We start from the raw sequence: 14,759 nt of genomic DNA, 5'->3' as shown, positions 1-14,759 counted from the left end.
TATTTGGAATTGATCACTATGTGCCAAACACCATACTAAGTGCTGGTAAAGGTTCAAGTCATCAGGTTCAATACAGTTGTTCTTCCAAGTGGGGTGCACAAATAAATAGGAAGGGAAATGGATATTGAATCCCCATTTTATTGATGAGAAAACTGAGGCAAAGAGAAGTGATTATGATTATTATTATTATCATCATTATTATTATATTTGTTAAGGCTTACTCTATGGCAGGCCCTGTTCCAACGTACGGGTAGATCAAAGTTAAGCAGGCCAGATTCAGTCCTGGTTCCACATGGGGCTGACAGTCTAAGTAGGAGGGAGAACTGGTACTGAATCCCCATTTTACATCTGAGGAAAGAGAAGCTAAGTGACTTGCCCAAGGCCACACAGCACATAAATGGCAGAGCAGGGATTAGCACTTGGACCTCTTTAAAAGGAGAAGGAAGGCTTGAGGGAAGTGGATGACTATAGCAAAGAGAGCAAATGCAGGAGTAGTAGAAATGAAGGATCAGAGAAGTGAAGTGTCTAGAAAATGAAACAGAAGTCTTAGTTAGGAGCTCTTAATAAACTTCCATGCAAAAGTGGAAGGAAGGCACAAAAAATGAGAACTCGTGGATTTTTCCTATGCCCTATAGGGCCTCGAGTGCAGAAGCAAGACCTGTGCTTCTGTAAGAGTGATAAGCAATTGGTTTTGTCCAGACCTCAGGTACCTGCTGCTGCACAATTATTCCCTGGATTACTGAATTGCAAGAGACCCGTAATGTGTTGTCACTCACCGCAGCAAGTTTGTCCTTGGGAGCGGCCATTGTGCAATTTTTAGATCGGGTGTTTCTATACCCTGTAGTTCTAAGTGGTGATTATGTCAAGGACAATGTAAATCTATTTGGAAAACGAGGCAGTGTTTCTGGTGTCTACTTTGGAAATAAAATAAACAACAATAAACGGAAGAAAGTGAGGCCTGAAGCCTGGTTGGTGGAGGGTGTGGTGTGGGCAATCAATCAATCATATCAACTGAGCACTTACTGTTTGCAGAGCACTGTACTAAGCACTTGGAGAGTACAGTATAGCAGTAAACAGACACATTCCCTGCCCACAATGAGTTTACAGTGTATGGGGTCAGGGAAGAAGAAATCAGGTACTAAAGGGAAAAGTAAAGCTTGAGGAATATGACATTTTAAGTCAGTGACTTGAGGGTTCTCTTGTGAAACATCGGACTTATTTTCTTCACTGAGGCTTTGGAAGGCAACATTAAATATTTTATCAGCATCAAAAGTATTGGTTGAACGGCTATTGAACTTTGTATAGGACACAAGACTTGGCTCTCTGGGAATTGTAAAAGAAGAATGGGATGTGATCTTGCCCTCGAGCATCTTGGTTAATGGCTTTGAGGGACTCCAGGAAAAATGTCATTGAAGTCTACTACTGAATCACTGTATCGATCCAATTGGCCTTTATGAGTTTGTTGGCCCTTTGGAAGGTTAACTCGAGAAATACACGTTTGTTATTTGAAAAGGTGCAGGTCAGAAGTTAACTTTGTTGGACGTTTTCCAAGAGATTTAACCCAATTGCAGTTTGGTACCACTCTGAAATAACTTGATTAATTTCACCTTAGAAATGTCAAATTCACACCAATCATCTCAGATTCCCTCAGTAACACTTAGGCTTTTCAATAAGTGATATAGCGAGATACTCAGTCCTTCTTTCCTAATGGCTTTATCCAACAGCAGAAATCCCTCAGCTTCTTACAGAGATGTCTCCTTTAAATAAATCTCAGATAAATCCACTTAATCAAGACTGTATTTTTATTTTCTGTCATATTTGAATCCTGAAGAAAGAAGGAAGGAGTTCCAGGCTAGGGGGAGGATCTGGGAGAGGGGTCAGTGGCGACATAGACACTTGCTAGCAATATTTCTCATTTAGATCTAAGTTGCGTGGCTCAGTGGAAAGAGCCCAGGCTTGGAGTCAGAGGTCGTGAGTTCTAATCACCGCTCCACCACTTGACAGCTGTATGACTTTGGGCAAGTCATTTCACTTCTCTGGACCTCAGTCACCTCATCTGGAAAATGGGGATGAAGACTGTAAGCCCCTTATGGTACAACCTGATCACCTCGTATCCCCCCCAGCGTTTAGAACAGTGCCTTGCACATAGTAAGCACTTACCAAATACCACCATTATTATTTTATTTTCCAAAGTGCTTTTCACATTATTGCTCTCATTTTGTCTCCAGAAGCCCTATGTGGTAGGGAGAGGCAAATATTATCATCACCATTTTACAGATGAGTAAACTGTACTTGCCTAAGGTCACACAGCAGCTCAGGGACAGAGCTGGGGTTAGAAACTAAATCTTCTGACTCCCGAAGGACCTGGCTCTAGAATCCAGTTCCTCTGACTCGGTGAAGGAGGCGCAATTTTCACTAGACTGTGTTTAGCAGAGCTCAGTTTGGATGCTACAACATGTCATTCTGGGTTTGGTTAGGGCCGATAAGCAACCAAGCCATCCTTAAACACCCTTAAGAAATGAAAAGCAGCATGGCCTAGTGATTAGAGCACGGGTCTGGGAGTCAGAAGGACCTAGATTCTACTCCTGGCTCCACCACTTGTCTGCTGCGTGACCTTGGGCGAGTCACTTCACTTCTCTGGGCCTCAGTTGCCTCATCTGTAAAATGGGGATTAAGACTGTGAGTCCCATATGGGACAGGGACCGTATTCAACCTGATGACCTTGTATCTACCCCAGTGCTTACAGCAGTGCTTGACACGTAGTAAGCCCTCATCAAATACCTCCATTATTATCATTATTATTAAAAGTTACCTGATTGAGTGTTCTGGATCTGCGGCCAGGTAGTCAGTTCTGAGGATAAGGATCTTGTCCATTCTCTCTATTGTATTCGCCCAAGCACTTAGTTCAGGGTTCTTCACACTCAGCAAATATCACTGGTGGATTACTTCTGTTTGGAAAACTGGAATGGGAAGACCTTTCCGGTGAAATCCCAGTCCATTAAATCCTCCTATTGTCTACTTTACCTTGGGGTGTTCAAGGGTTGATTAGAAAGGACTGGACACTAATAAGCCTCTCAGGTTGGGGAAGAAGGGGTCAACAACTCTTTGCCTGTTGGATATCTGAAAATAAACAAACAGAGGACATGGTTTGTCTCATTATATCAGCTGTTGTTCATTGGTCCCCAGGGGCTTTGGTAAGTGGAATAGAATGAGGCAGGCCTGCCATCGGAGTTTACAGTCTCATAGACAACATAGAAAGAAGAGACACTGTGATCTTCTTTTTCCTTAGAACTAAGAGATGAGAGGTTCTATAATACTGCTTTGTACTTCTTGGAGAAGTGGTAAATGTTTCCAAACAGGAGCTGTAAAGTAATAACACCTTTCATTTAAATAGCGTCTTTTTTCTGAGAAGCTTAATGCACTTCGTACACTTGCTCACCCACGCATTCTCTTTCCTGTCTAGCCTCAAAACCTGTCTTGGAAATAGGAAGCCAAGGTCTTATTTTCATTTGAAAGATGGGGAAACTATGACCCAGAGAAGCTGTTAAATATGAATCAATCAATCAGTGGTATTTATTGAGTATTTACTACACCCAGAGAACTATTCTAAACCTTGGGAAATTACAACAGAATTAGCAGACATGTCCCTTGCCCAAAATGAATTTACAGACTACAGGGAGAGACAGACATTAATATGAATAACCAAGTAACTTATATGATTTAAAAATATGTACCTGAGTGCTTTGGGGGAAGGAGTGGGGTGAATATCACTTGCCCAAAGATCACAGATCCAAATGCTTAGATCCAAGTGCACAGATCCAACTGCTCAGAGAAGCAGCGTGGCTCAGTGGAAAGAGCCCGGGCTTGGGAGTCAGAGGTCATGGATTTGAATTCCGGCTCTGCCACTTGTCAGCTGTGTGACTGTGGGCAAGTCATTTAACTTCTCTGTGCCTCAGTTACCTCATCTGTAAAATGGGGATTAACTGTGTGCCTCACATGGGACAACCTGATTACCCTATGTCTACCCCAGCACTTAGAACAGTGCTCTGCACATAGTAAACGCTTAACAAATACCAACATCATCATCATCATGTTGCAGAAGGGAGAGCAAGCTGGGGGAAAAAGGGATTAATTGGGGAAGGTCTCTTGGAGGAGATGTGAACTTAACAAGGTTTTGAATATGGAGAGACGGGTAGTCTGGTGTATATGTAGGAGAAAGGAGTTCCAGGCTAGGGGGAGGATCTGGGAAAGGGGTCAGTGGTGACATAGACAAGATCGGAACATGGTGAATAAGCTGGCGCTAGAGGAATAGAATGTGCGAGCTGGGCTGCGGGAGATCAGTGACGTGTGGTAGGATGGGGTGAGCTGATTGAGTGCTTAAGTCATCCTCCCAGAGTGTGAGGAATAGAGTTGCGCCCAAAGGACAGGTTTTGTGACCTCTAGACAACAAAGCTGCTTCCTCACCATGAGGAGATGAGACATGTTGTACCCCATTTTCCAAAAGGGAAAACTGGCTTAGTTAAGACAATTGCACAAGGTGTCCCAGGGTCCCCCTGCAACTTTCACTTTCCTAAGATCCTGGTTTAATGTACACATACACCTGATACTTTTCAACTGCATGTTTCCCCAATTCCAGGATCAAGACTGAATAAATGGAGGGGGCAAACAGAACTTTTGGAAAAGGAAAGGGGGCTGAAGAATGTATAGGGACAAGGCATGATGGTGAACACAGAATGCACTGAAAAAATCAAGATCTAAGTATTAAATAGTTCCTTGTCCTCTCAGAGATCACACATTCAGTCAGGGAATAGGGGAGAACTGAGAAGTAGTGTTGCCTAGTGAAAAGAGCATAGGCCTGGGAGTCAGAAGGGCCAGGATTCTAATCCCAACTTTTCCACATTTCTTCAGTGTGACCTTGGGCAAGTCACTTAACTTATTTGTGCCTCAATTACCTCATTTGCAAAATGAGGATTAAGAGTTTGAATCCCACTGAATTCCCATGTTGGAATGGGTCCAACATGATTAGTTTTTATCTACCCCACTGCTTAGTACAGTGCCTGGCACATAGTAAGTGTTTAACAAATACCATTTAAAAAAAAGAGCAAAAAGGTCAGATCTGCACTGGTGCTAAGTAAATGATTACTTTGTTCTGATGATTTTGAAGAAGGAGTCGTCGTAGGTTGGAGCTGCCAGACATCCTTCATGGAGCTCCTCCACAGGGAAAGAGAGACAAACTGTGGAACAGAATATCAGACAATTGGTACTATTCAGAGTAACCAAAGCATAACAATCATAATAATTATGGTATTCATTAAGTGTTTACTATGTACCAGGCACTGTACTAAGCACTGGGGTGGATGCAAGCAAATTGGGTTAGACACAGTCCCTGTCCCATGTGGGGCTCGCAGTCTCAATTCCTATTATACAGATGAGGTAACTGAGGCACAGAGAAATGAAATGATTCATCCAAGATAACACAACAGAAAAGTGGCAGAGCAGAGATTAGAACCCGTGACCTTCTGACTCCCAGGCCCAAGCTCTACCCACTACAGCATGCTACTTCTCATAGCATAGGCTCCGCTGAATTGCGTCGCTGCAAGAAAGCAGTGGAGGGTGAAGTGGGCAAAGTCTTTGGTGCAGATTCTCCATAGAAGATTCTCTATGGAAATAGTTGTCATTTTTCAGGAAGTTTTGCTGTTAAATGAATTTGCTTCCACGATTTGGCTGCAGTTGTGTTCACTCAACCAAGGCTTCCATCCCAGGCCATTTTCCTTAGCCATCCCTAAGGGTTCTTCAGGGAACACTGAATGCTCATTATTTACAGAGTTACAAATATCAGGAAGCCTAGAAATGACACAAAGGAAGTATCTCTTCAGAGCTTCCTTGAGGACAGAGCTGTAACTAGAGAGGGATCAAAACAAAATCAACCAAGAGCAGCCAAACCAGAAAATCAGGGAATAATTGAATGGTTTCAATGCTCCCCAATAGATATAAGGGAGAAGATTCAAGAGGCACTATGTGCACTTTAATTAAACCAAAGCTGATGGATAATAATAATAATAATAATAATAATAATGATGTGGGTATTTGTTAAGCACTTACTATGTGCAGAGCACTGTTCTAAGTGCTGCGGTAGATACAGGGTAATCAGGTTGTCCCACGTAGGGCTCACAGTCTTAATCCCCATTTTACAGATGAGTTAACTGAGACACCGAGAAGTGACGTGACTTGCCCACAGTCACACAGCTGCCAAGCGGCAGAGCCGGGATTTGAACCGATGACCTCTGACTCCCAAGCCCGGGCTCTTTCCACTGAGCTATGCTGCTTCTCTACCGAACGGACATTTGAATGCTGAAAATGTTGGTTGGTAGGTTTCCCCAGAAGGCCTTCATGGAAAGGAATTGGTAAGAATTTTGCACTGTGTTCATCTTTTGCATTACTTAACTGGAGCTAAGTTAACTACCTTGTTGGAGTTCGACAGGTGACGCAAAGGTTAGATAGTCGGCATTCATCCTATTGTACTTACTGTCTGGGGGATAACTAGACTGGAGTGGAAAGAGCACGGGCTTGGGAGTCAGAGGTCATGGGTTCTAATGTTGGCTCCGCCACCTATCAGCAGTGTGACTTTGGGCAAGTCACTTCACTTCTCTATGCCTCAGTTACCTCATCTGTACAGTGGGGATTAAGACTGTGAGCCTCACCTGGAGCAAACTGACTACCCCCTCCCCCCAGAGCTTAGAACAGTGTTTGGCACACAGTAAGTGCTTAACAAATACGATAATTATTTATTTAGACTACACTAAGCGGTTCCAAGGCTAGATTTCACTGCTTGCCTTGCGTAAGAGGGTACATTCCTTTAAAACAATTGGAAACTAAATTGGTAGGTGAAAAGGGGTTGAAGATAGATTTTCAGTGAGTAGAAGACGTAAGTTCTAAATTGCCCACTATTACAATCTGGATTCATTTGAATTATAAGCACTGAAGCAGGTCCCTAATTAATCAGTGAGTTGGCGTTTGGGATTTTTTTTTAATTGACGTGATGGGCTAATTTGGCACCTCTTTCCACTTCCATTACATTCTGTGTCACCAGACTAAACAGATTTTTCAGCTATTTTCTGCTCTTCTTACAGTATTTGCCAAGTCAGAGAAATTGCAGATATATAAGAAAGTGTCAGGCACTGGAATGCAATAATAACTGATTCTCTGGATGAAGATTGTAATTGAAAATAATTTGTAAATTTGGGGAGTGTAGGGGGTTGGTGATCTGAATCCAAGCTTCGAGCAACTTGAAGTTCATGATATTCCTGGAAGGGAGTTTAGACTGAGTAAATGATGTTTGAGAATATATCCAAAACTTTGAAACATCTTGACCCTTCATGATTTGATATTTATTTAAGAACTCTGTTCCCTAGCTGCAATACATTTGTTCTCCACCCCCGCTGCCCAAGATTCATTCAGCAGTTTTCCCCAGGTGGGCGGGAAGTTCACCAGACTCTCATCTAGGAGAGAGAGTTAAGGATCTGAAAAGACGGCAAGCATCTCGATCATAAAATGACCGTTTTCACAACTCTGGGGTTTTTATATTTGCATTCCATTTCCAAGACAGCATTTGAAACACCAGATTAATGCTCTGTTGTCACCAGGAGTGGATTAATTATCTGATGAGCCTCCATTTCAACTAGCTAGAGAGAAGTGTGCTCTGAAGGACAGTCCCAGGCTAATTATTTCTGCCAGTGCTGTGGCAGGTGCAGAGAAGAGTTAGCTGTTTCCCAACTTCACTGATTTTCCTTGCATAATGAGAGTCTTTGAAAGAGGAGTTGTGATCAGGGCAGGTACACAGTGGTGGAATGTTGAATTGAATCATTTCTCTCCTCTTGGCTTCCTTGTTGCTTTCCTTTTCCATACCATCCTCTCCTCGCATATGCAAAAATCTTTCATTCGGCCACCTCTAAACAGCACACGAAAGCTCAGTCTCATTAATTAAGTGACCGGCATCCTCGTATGTTGCGTGTTTCTACTGCCACATATGCATCATCTCTAGCATTCCGCTACTTAACATGTGACACCTTCCAGTGAACATTTCATATGATGTGATGGGGAACAATTAGATTACTTCCTCTCTGCTGAACTCAGTGAAGCAAGTCCTGAAAAGACGCTAAGGTAAAGCAGGTAAAAGGGCCTCCACCCTTCTGACATTAGGGAAGACCTTAGGAAGCGATCTGGTAATTGCAGAATTGTGAAATGGAGATGACAAAGGTGACCCATTCCTGAGGAAATGAATTAATAGGATGAAGCTTCCTTTCCCTAAATAAAAATTTTGCATTTGGGGTGTAAATAGCCAGAGAAAAAGAACACTTAATTGTATGACTCTGTTACAGATGGCACAGGACTTTAAAAAAGATGATATTTGTTAAATCCTTCCTATATGTGTCGGACACTGTACTAAGCACTGGGGTAAATACAAGATAATCAGGTTAGACAAAGTTCATGACCCACAGATGGGATAACAGAGGCACAAAGAAGTTAAGTAACTTGCCAAAGGTCATACAGCAGACAAGTGGTGGAGCTGGGATTAGAACTCAGGACCTTCTGACTACCAGGCCTGTGCTCTTGCCACTAGAAAGCCAAGAATATCAACAGTTACTCTCCCCACCTTCAAAACCTTATTGAAGGCACATGTCCTCCAAGAGGCCTTCCCTGATTTAGCACTCCTTTCCTTTTCTGGCACTCCCTTCTGCATCACCCTGACTTGCTCCCTTTTTTCACCCTCAGTCCCACAGCACTTACAGAATTTATTTATGTATATTTAAATAGGTCTTCCCCTTTGACTGTAAACTCGTGTGGGCAGGGAATTTGTCTGTTATATTGCTGTGCTGTGCTCTTCCAAGTCCTTAGTGCAGTGCCCTGCACACAGTAAGCACTCAGTAAAGACAATTGATTGATAGTGGTCATCTCTCAGGGAAGCAATTTCAAATAGATCCAGTAAGAACTGGAGTCCAGGTCTTTGTGTCTACTCATGACATTCCAGAAGTCTAATGTTTATGTAACCAGCAAAGTTAAGAAATGTAGAGATCCATCCACCTAGTTCATACCGGTTCTAAAATGAATCCAAATCACTGATTAAAAACTGCTTCTTCTGGGTATGTTCATTCATTCATTCAATAGTATTTATTGAGCGCTTACTATGTGCAGAGCACTGTACTAAGCGCTTGGAATGAACAAGTCGGCAACAGATAGAGACGGTCCCTGCCGTTTGACGGGCTTACAGTCTAATCGGGGGGGACGGACAGACGAGAACAATGGCAATAAATAGAGTCAAGGGGAAGAACATCTCGTAAAAACAATGGCAACTAAATAGAATCGAGGCGATGTACATTTCATTAACAAAATAAATAGGGTAATGGAAATATATACAGTTGAGCGGATGAGTACAGTGCTGAGGGGATGGGAAGGGAGAGGGGGAGGAGCAGAGGGAAAGGGGGAAAAGAGGGTATAGCTGCGGAGAGGTGAAGGGGGGGTGGTAGAGGGAGTAGAGGGAGAAGAGGAGCTCAGTCTGGGAAGGCCTCTTGGAGGAGGTGAGTTTTAAGTAGGGTTTTGAAGAGGGGAAGAGAATCAGTTTGGCGGAGGTGAGGAGGGAGGGCATTCCAGGACCGCGGGAGGATGTGGCCCAGGGGTCGACGGCGGGATAGCCGAGACCGAGGGACGGTGAGGAGGTGGGCAGCAGAGGAGCGGAGTGTGCGGGGTGGGCGGTAGAAAGAGAGAAGGGAGGAGAGGTAGGAAGGGGCAAGGTGATGTAGAGCCTTGAAGCGTAGAGTGAGGAGTTTTTGTTTGGAGCGGAGGTTGATAGGCAACCACTGGAATTGTTTAAGAAGGGGAGTGACACGCCCAGATCATTTCTGCAGGAGGATGAGCCAGGCAGCGGAGTGAAGAATAGACTGGAGCGGGGCGAGAGAGGAGGAAGGGAGGTCAGAGAGAAGGCTGACACAGTAGTCTAGCCGGGATATAACGAGAGCCTGTAGCAGTAAGGTAGCCGTTTGGGTGGAGAGGAAAGGGCGGATCTTGGCTATATTGTAAAGGTGAAACCGGCAGGTATGTGTGTTTCACCGCAGTCGTCCTCATAGACTCATTCCTCCAGCCCTATCCTAGTTTTATCCCCAGACCGCAATTCATCTCAACCTCTATATTCTAACTGGGTTGCTTGGATGGAGGAGTAGAAATCTATGTAGAAGAGTTTTTGAAATACCATCAAGCCTCGCAGGGTTTATAGGGAGAAGAAATATAGAAGAATATTTCCCTTTTGGAAAGCCAGATTATAGTCTTTTACCACCAGGTCCCTTCTGAAGATTTTCGGAGCTGACTTCTTAGGTGTTAATTCTGATATGATATGACACGGGGAGGTCGACAAGCTCCTTTTAATATTTATAGCTATATCTATATCTTATATCTACCCTAATGCTTAGTGCTTGGCAAATAATAATCATTCATTTAATCAATGAATCAGTTGTATTTATTAAGTGCTTACTGTGTACAGAGCACTGTACTAAGAGCTTGGGAGATTATGATATAACAGAGTTGGTAGACATGTTTCCTGCCCACAACAAATTTACAGTCTAGAGGAATGAGCTGATGGCATTTATTGAGCGCATACTCTGTGCAGAGCCATGTACTAAGTGCTTAAAAAAATGAAACCTGGAGTGGGATTCAAATGTGTGTCTCTTGGAGAGACTGCAGTGTTTACGCTTGGCCATCTTGATTGTTTTTGTACTGCACTTACTCCCCTCCCCGGGGTAGCTCTCGGAGCCATTTAGCTGGGGAGCTGGAAGGGGGGGGGATAGGCTCAGCTGCCATGCTAATCCCAAAATGGCTGCCAGCCTTCTGACGTTGCCCCATCCTCAGGCTGAAGGTCTCTGCACGTCCTCAGAGCCTGACTCAGCCCCAGCACACTGTGAGGTGTCTCTCTGTACAGGGAGATTGAGGGTTGATGCAACCTCTCCTTCCTTCTTAGGTCTGCTTCCCTCCATCCCTGAGTTTATTGTGGATTCGGTGTTCTCCTGTGTTGACTCAGTCAAGGTTCCCGACAGTGTGACCTCCTGCCTCTCCCTCCTCAGGGCCTGATTAAGACAAACATGCACCTGCCTTAAGTGGAGGATGACTGCAGTGACCACAGCAGTAACCTCCTGACGATGCGGTCCCCTCCCTGTGCACTCCTCGGCGACACACGGAACATCTGGAAGTGATGTGATGAAGTCATCCATTCGAGACCTTCACGGATGGGCCTTTAAGTACCGAACCTCATGTACATCAATAATTACACAGGGCTGGGAGTTGCTGGAATACCCTGGGGATCCCAGGCCTTTTTGTGATCCAGGATAATCATGAGGCACTGAGCCATGAGATTTTTTTGTTTTTGTTTCTGGGGTTTTTTTAATGATATTTGTTAAAATCTTACTGGGGATCCCAGGCCTTTTGGTAGTCCAGGATAAGAAATACAACAAACACATTCTCTGCCCAGTAAAACTTGTGAGAGACTGGATATCCATGAGTAGGGGATAGAACAAGAACAGTGGATTGTGGCATGTCCCTGAAAATGTAGGTGGTGTCTGAACATGTCACTAATCATCTACAGATTGAAAATTGAGTGGATAGAGCACAGGCCTGGGAGTCAGAAGGGCCTGGGAGTCAGAAGATCATGGGCTCTCATCCCAGCTCTGCCACATGTCTGCTGTGTGACCTTGGGCAAGTCACTTCATTCCTCTGTGCCTCAGTTACCTCAGCTGTAAAATAGGGATTTAGACTGTTAGCCCCATGTGGGACAAGGACCGCATCCAAATCGATTTGCTTGTATCCACCCCAGCACTTAGTACAGTGCCTGGCATATAGTAAGTGCTTAACAAATACCATAATAACAATTATTATTATTAATAATGAATAGGGATTAAATACCTTCTCCTGCTGACATAGAATATGAATGCTGTTTGGGACAGGGAGTGTGTTTGACCTAATTATTTTGTATTTACCCCAGCTCTTAGCACAGTTCTTCATTCAGTAGTATTTATTGAGTGCTTACTAAGCACTTACTAAGCTTACAGTGCTATTGAACACTGTACTAAGCGCTTGGAATGTACAATTCGGCATCAGTTAGAGACAATCCCTGCCCAAAGACGGGCTCACAGTCTAAACGGCCCAGTTCTTGTCCCAGAGTAAACACTTAACGAATACCAAAGGTATTATTATTTTCTATGGGAACTGCACTTTGCACACAGTAAGGACTCAGTAATATGGTTGAATACAAAATGATGCAATCCAAAATAATATGCTTCTTGGATCATCCCTGTTGGCTATAGGAGCATTCCAAGAGTATTCAGTGACGAGGCAAACGTTGCTTTCATTTTGGTTGAGCCAGACGTAACCCTTGAGACTAATGAATGTCAGTGTATAAGTGCCCATTCCACCAGCAGGAACTTACAGTGACGATGCGCCGGTAACTGGTCTAGAACAATAAATTACTTTTAGGAAAACAAAGCATCGTGCCTGACCCATTTAGAAATCATCCAAACCCCTGAGGTCTCAAGAAATATTAACTGCCTCTAGGCCTAATTTTTAAAATCAGCATTCAATTATTCATCAGTCCTTGAAAGGTGAATAAAATCAGAAAGCATCAAGGTAGGTGTCGGCACTTAGTAAATTAAATTTGCCAGAGTGCCTCACCATTTTAGATTTACAAGGACATCATTTTCCTCTAGATCCTAATGGAGACAATGGGATTAGTGGAAGAGGTTTTGTGATCATCCTTAGTCTAAAGGAGAACTTGGGTTCTGCGGCTGCCCATCTCAGCTTGAATCTCCAGCTTTTAATGGTTCTTTCAATTGATGAAGTGCTCACTAATGTACTCTCTGGGGAGTAACTAACCCAACATTAGCCCCAAGCCTGTTTTCCTAATGTGCCCTTAATTCACCCAACCTCCACTGCAACTTTCAAGGAGGACGCTCTCTGTTCACATTCCTCTAGGAAAAGCTTGCCAGGGCCTGACATTCAGCGACTTGTAGAGGTCGAAATAAGTGCCCCCAATCACCACACATTTAGTGAGTTGTACTTTCTGAAGTCCCTTGTCAGTGATGATCCCGGGAGTAATAAGGGTCTGAGATAAAAGGTAATCAGTCAGTGAGTCAGTCAGTATTTGTTGAGCCCTTACTGAGTGCAGAACACTGTAATATCAGCTCTTGGAAGAGTACACTATAACAATGCAACAGACACATTCGCTGACCATTTAGACTTGTGAGAGATGGGGTATCCATGAGTATGGGTGAGAACAAGAACAGTGGATTGTGGCATGTCCCTAAAAATGTAGGTGGCATCTGAATAAACTTAGTGTGTAATATATCACTGATCATCTTCAGATTAACGACTGAGTGGATAGAGCATGAACCTGGGAGTCAGAAGGGCCTGCGAGTCAGAAGCTCATGGATTCTAATCCCAGCTCTGCCATTTGTCTGCTGTGAACTTGGGCAAGTCACTTCACTTCTCTGTGCCTCAGTTACCTCATCTGTAAAATTGGGATTGAGACTGGGAGCCGCTCATGGGACAGGAACTGTGTCCAACCCAATTTCTCGTTTCCATCCCGGCGCTTAGTACTGTGCCTGACACATAGTAAGCACTTAACAAATACCATAATTATTATTATTAATATCATTATCACTACTAAAAGAATAAATGAGAGATCTGGCTAGGTCAAAGGCAATGATTGAATCTTTTGCACATAAGTCAAAGAGCTTGCTATCCAACTTGTCTATCTGAAAATTGGGTGAACTCTAATCTACACCACCTCTTGATCACACTGGTATGTTGTGGGAGACATGTAAGCTCCTTAAATGCAGGGAGAGTTCCTGTGAAATCTGTTGTGCTCTACCAGTCACTCACTACAGGGTTCTGCACTGGGTAAGTGCTTAATAAATATGATGGATTAATTTATGAAGATCCTGAGGGTATTCTATGACATTCCCCTCCCACCCCAAGCACAGTCGTTTGGACAGTTCATTGCTTCTACAGCTTGTGGTCATGTCACTCTGAAACAGAAAGGAATTGGAGACACTATCGTGCAGTCCTCCACTCCCGAGATTCCTTCTTGGGGTGGCCACCTCCAGAAATGTGGATAAGAATCCAGAATTTCAAATCTCTCAAATTCTTTTGGCTTATTATGCTGATTTGTTGGGCAGAGGGTGTTAGGCATTCTACTTTAAATCACAAGCTCCTCAAAGGCAAGAACCATGTCTACTCTAAAATATTTGCCTCAATCTCACAGAGTGCTATGAAATCTAGAGAGTGATGATGATGATGATGATGATTTAGAAGCTCTCTCAATTCATTTAATTGCTGACCTACTTTTCAGCTTTCCTTTGTTTGCTACACAGACTTTTTAACGAATTCCCAAGTGCTGTTCTTCATGTCATTTTCTCTTGGGATTTTTCCAGGATTAGTATCTCTTTGGGACTACTGAATTTGCATTATTGTTTATGTTGCAATGACCAAGCATTCTTCATGTTGGAAGGGCTTAAAGCTCTGAAAAATAAAGCACGTTCTATGAAACCAGAGCTTCCCCAATCAGACATCTCATATTTAATTTTCTATTCTAAAGATACTTGTAATCGCAAATGCGAGGTTCAAAAGAGGAAAATGAAGAATAGTATGGTAATGAGACATTCTGAAGCAATTAAAATGTTTCATTATGAGCTACCTAAACCAAAGAACCACTGGCAAGAAGC

The sequence above is a fragment of the Ornithorhynchus anatinus genome, chromosome 2 (assembly GCF_004115215.2).
Source record: "Ornithorhynchus anatinus isolate Pmale09 chromosome 2, mOrnAna1.pri.v4, whole genome shotgun sequence".
Taxonomy (NCBI): Eukaryota; Metazoa; Chordata; class Mammalia; order Monotremata; family Ornithorhynchidae; genus Ornithorhynchus; species Ornithorhynchus anatinus.
Note: the sequence above shows the minus strand (reverse complement) of the source record.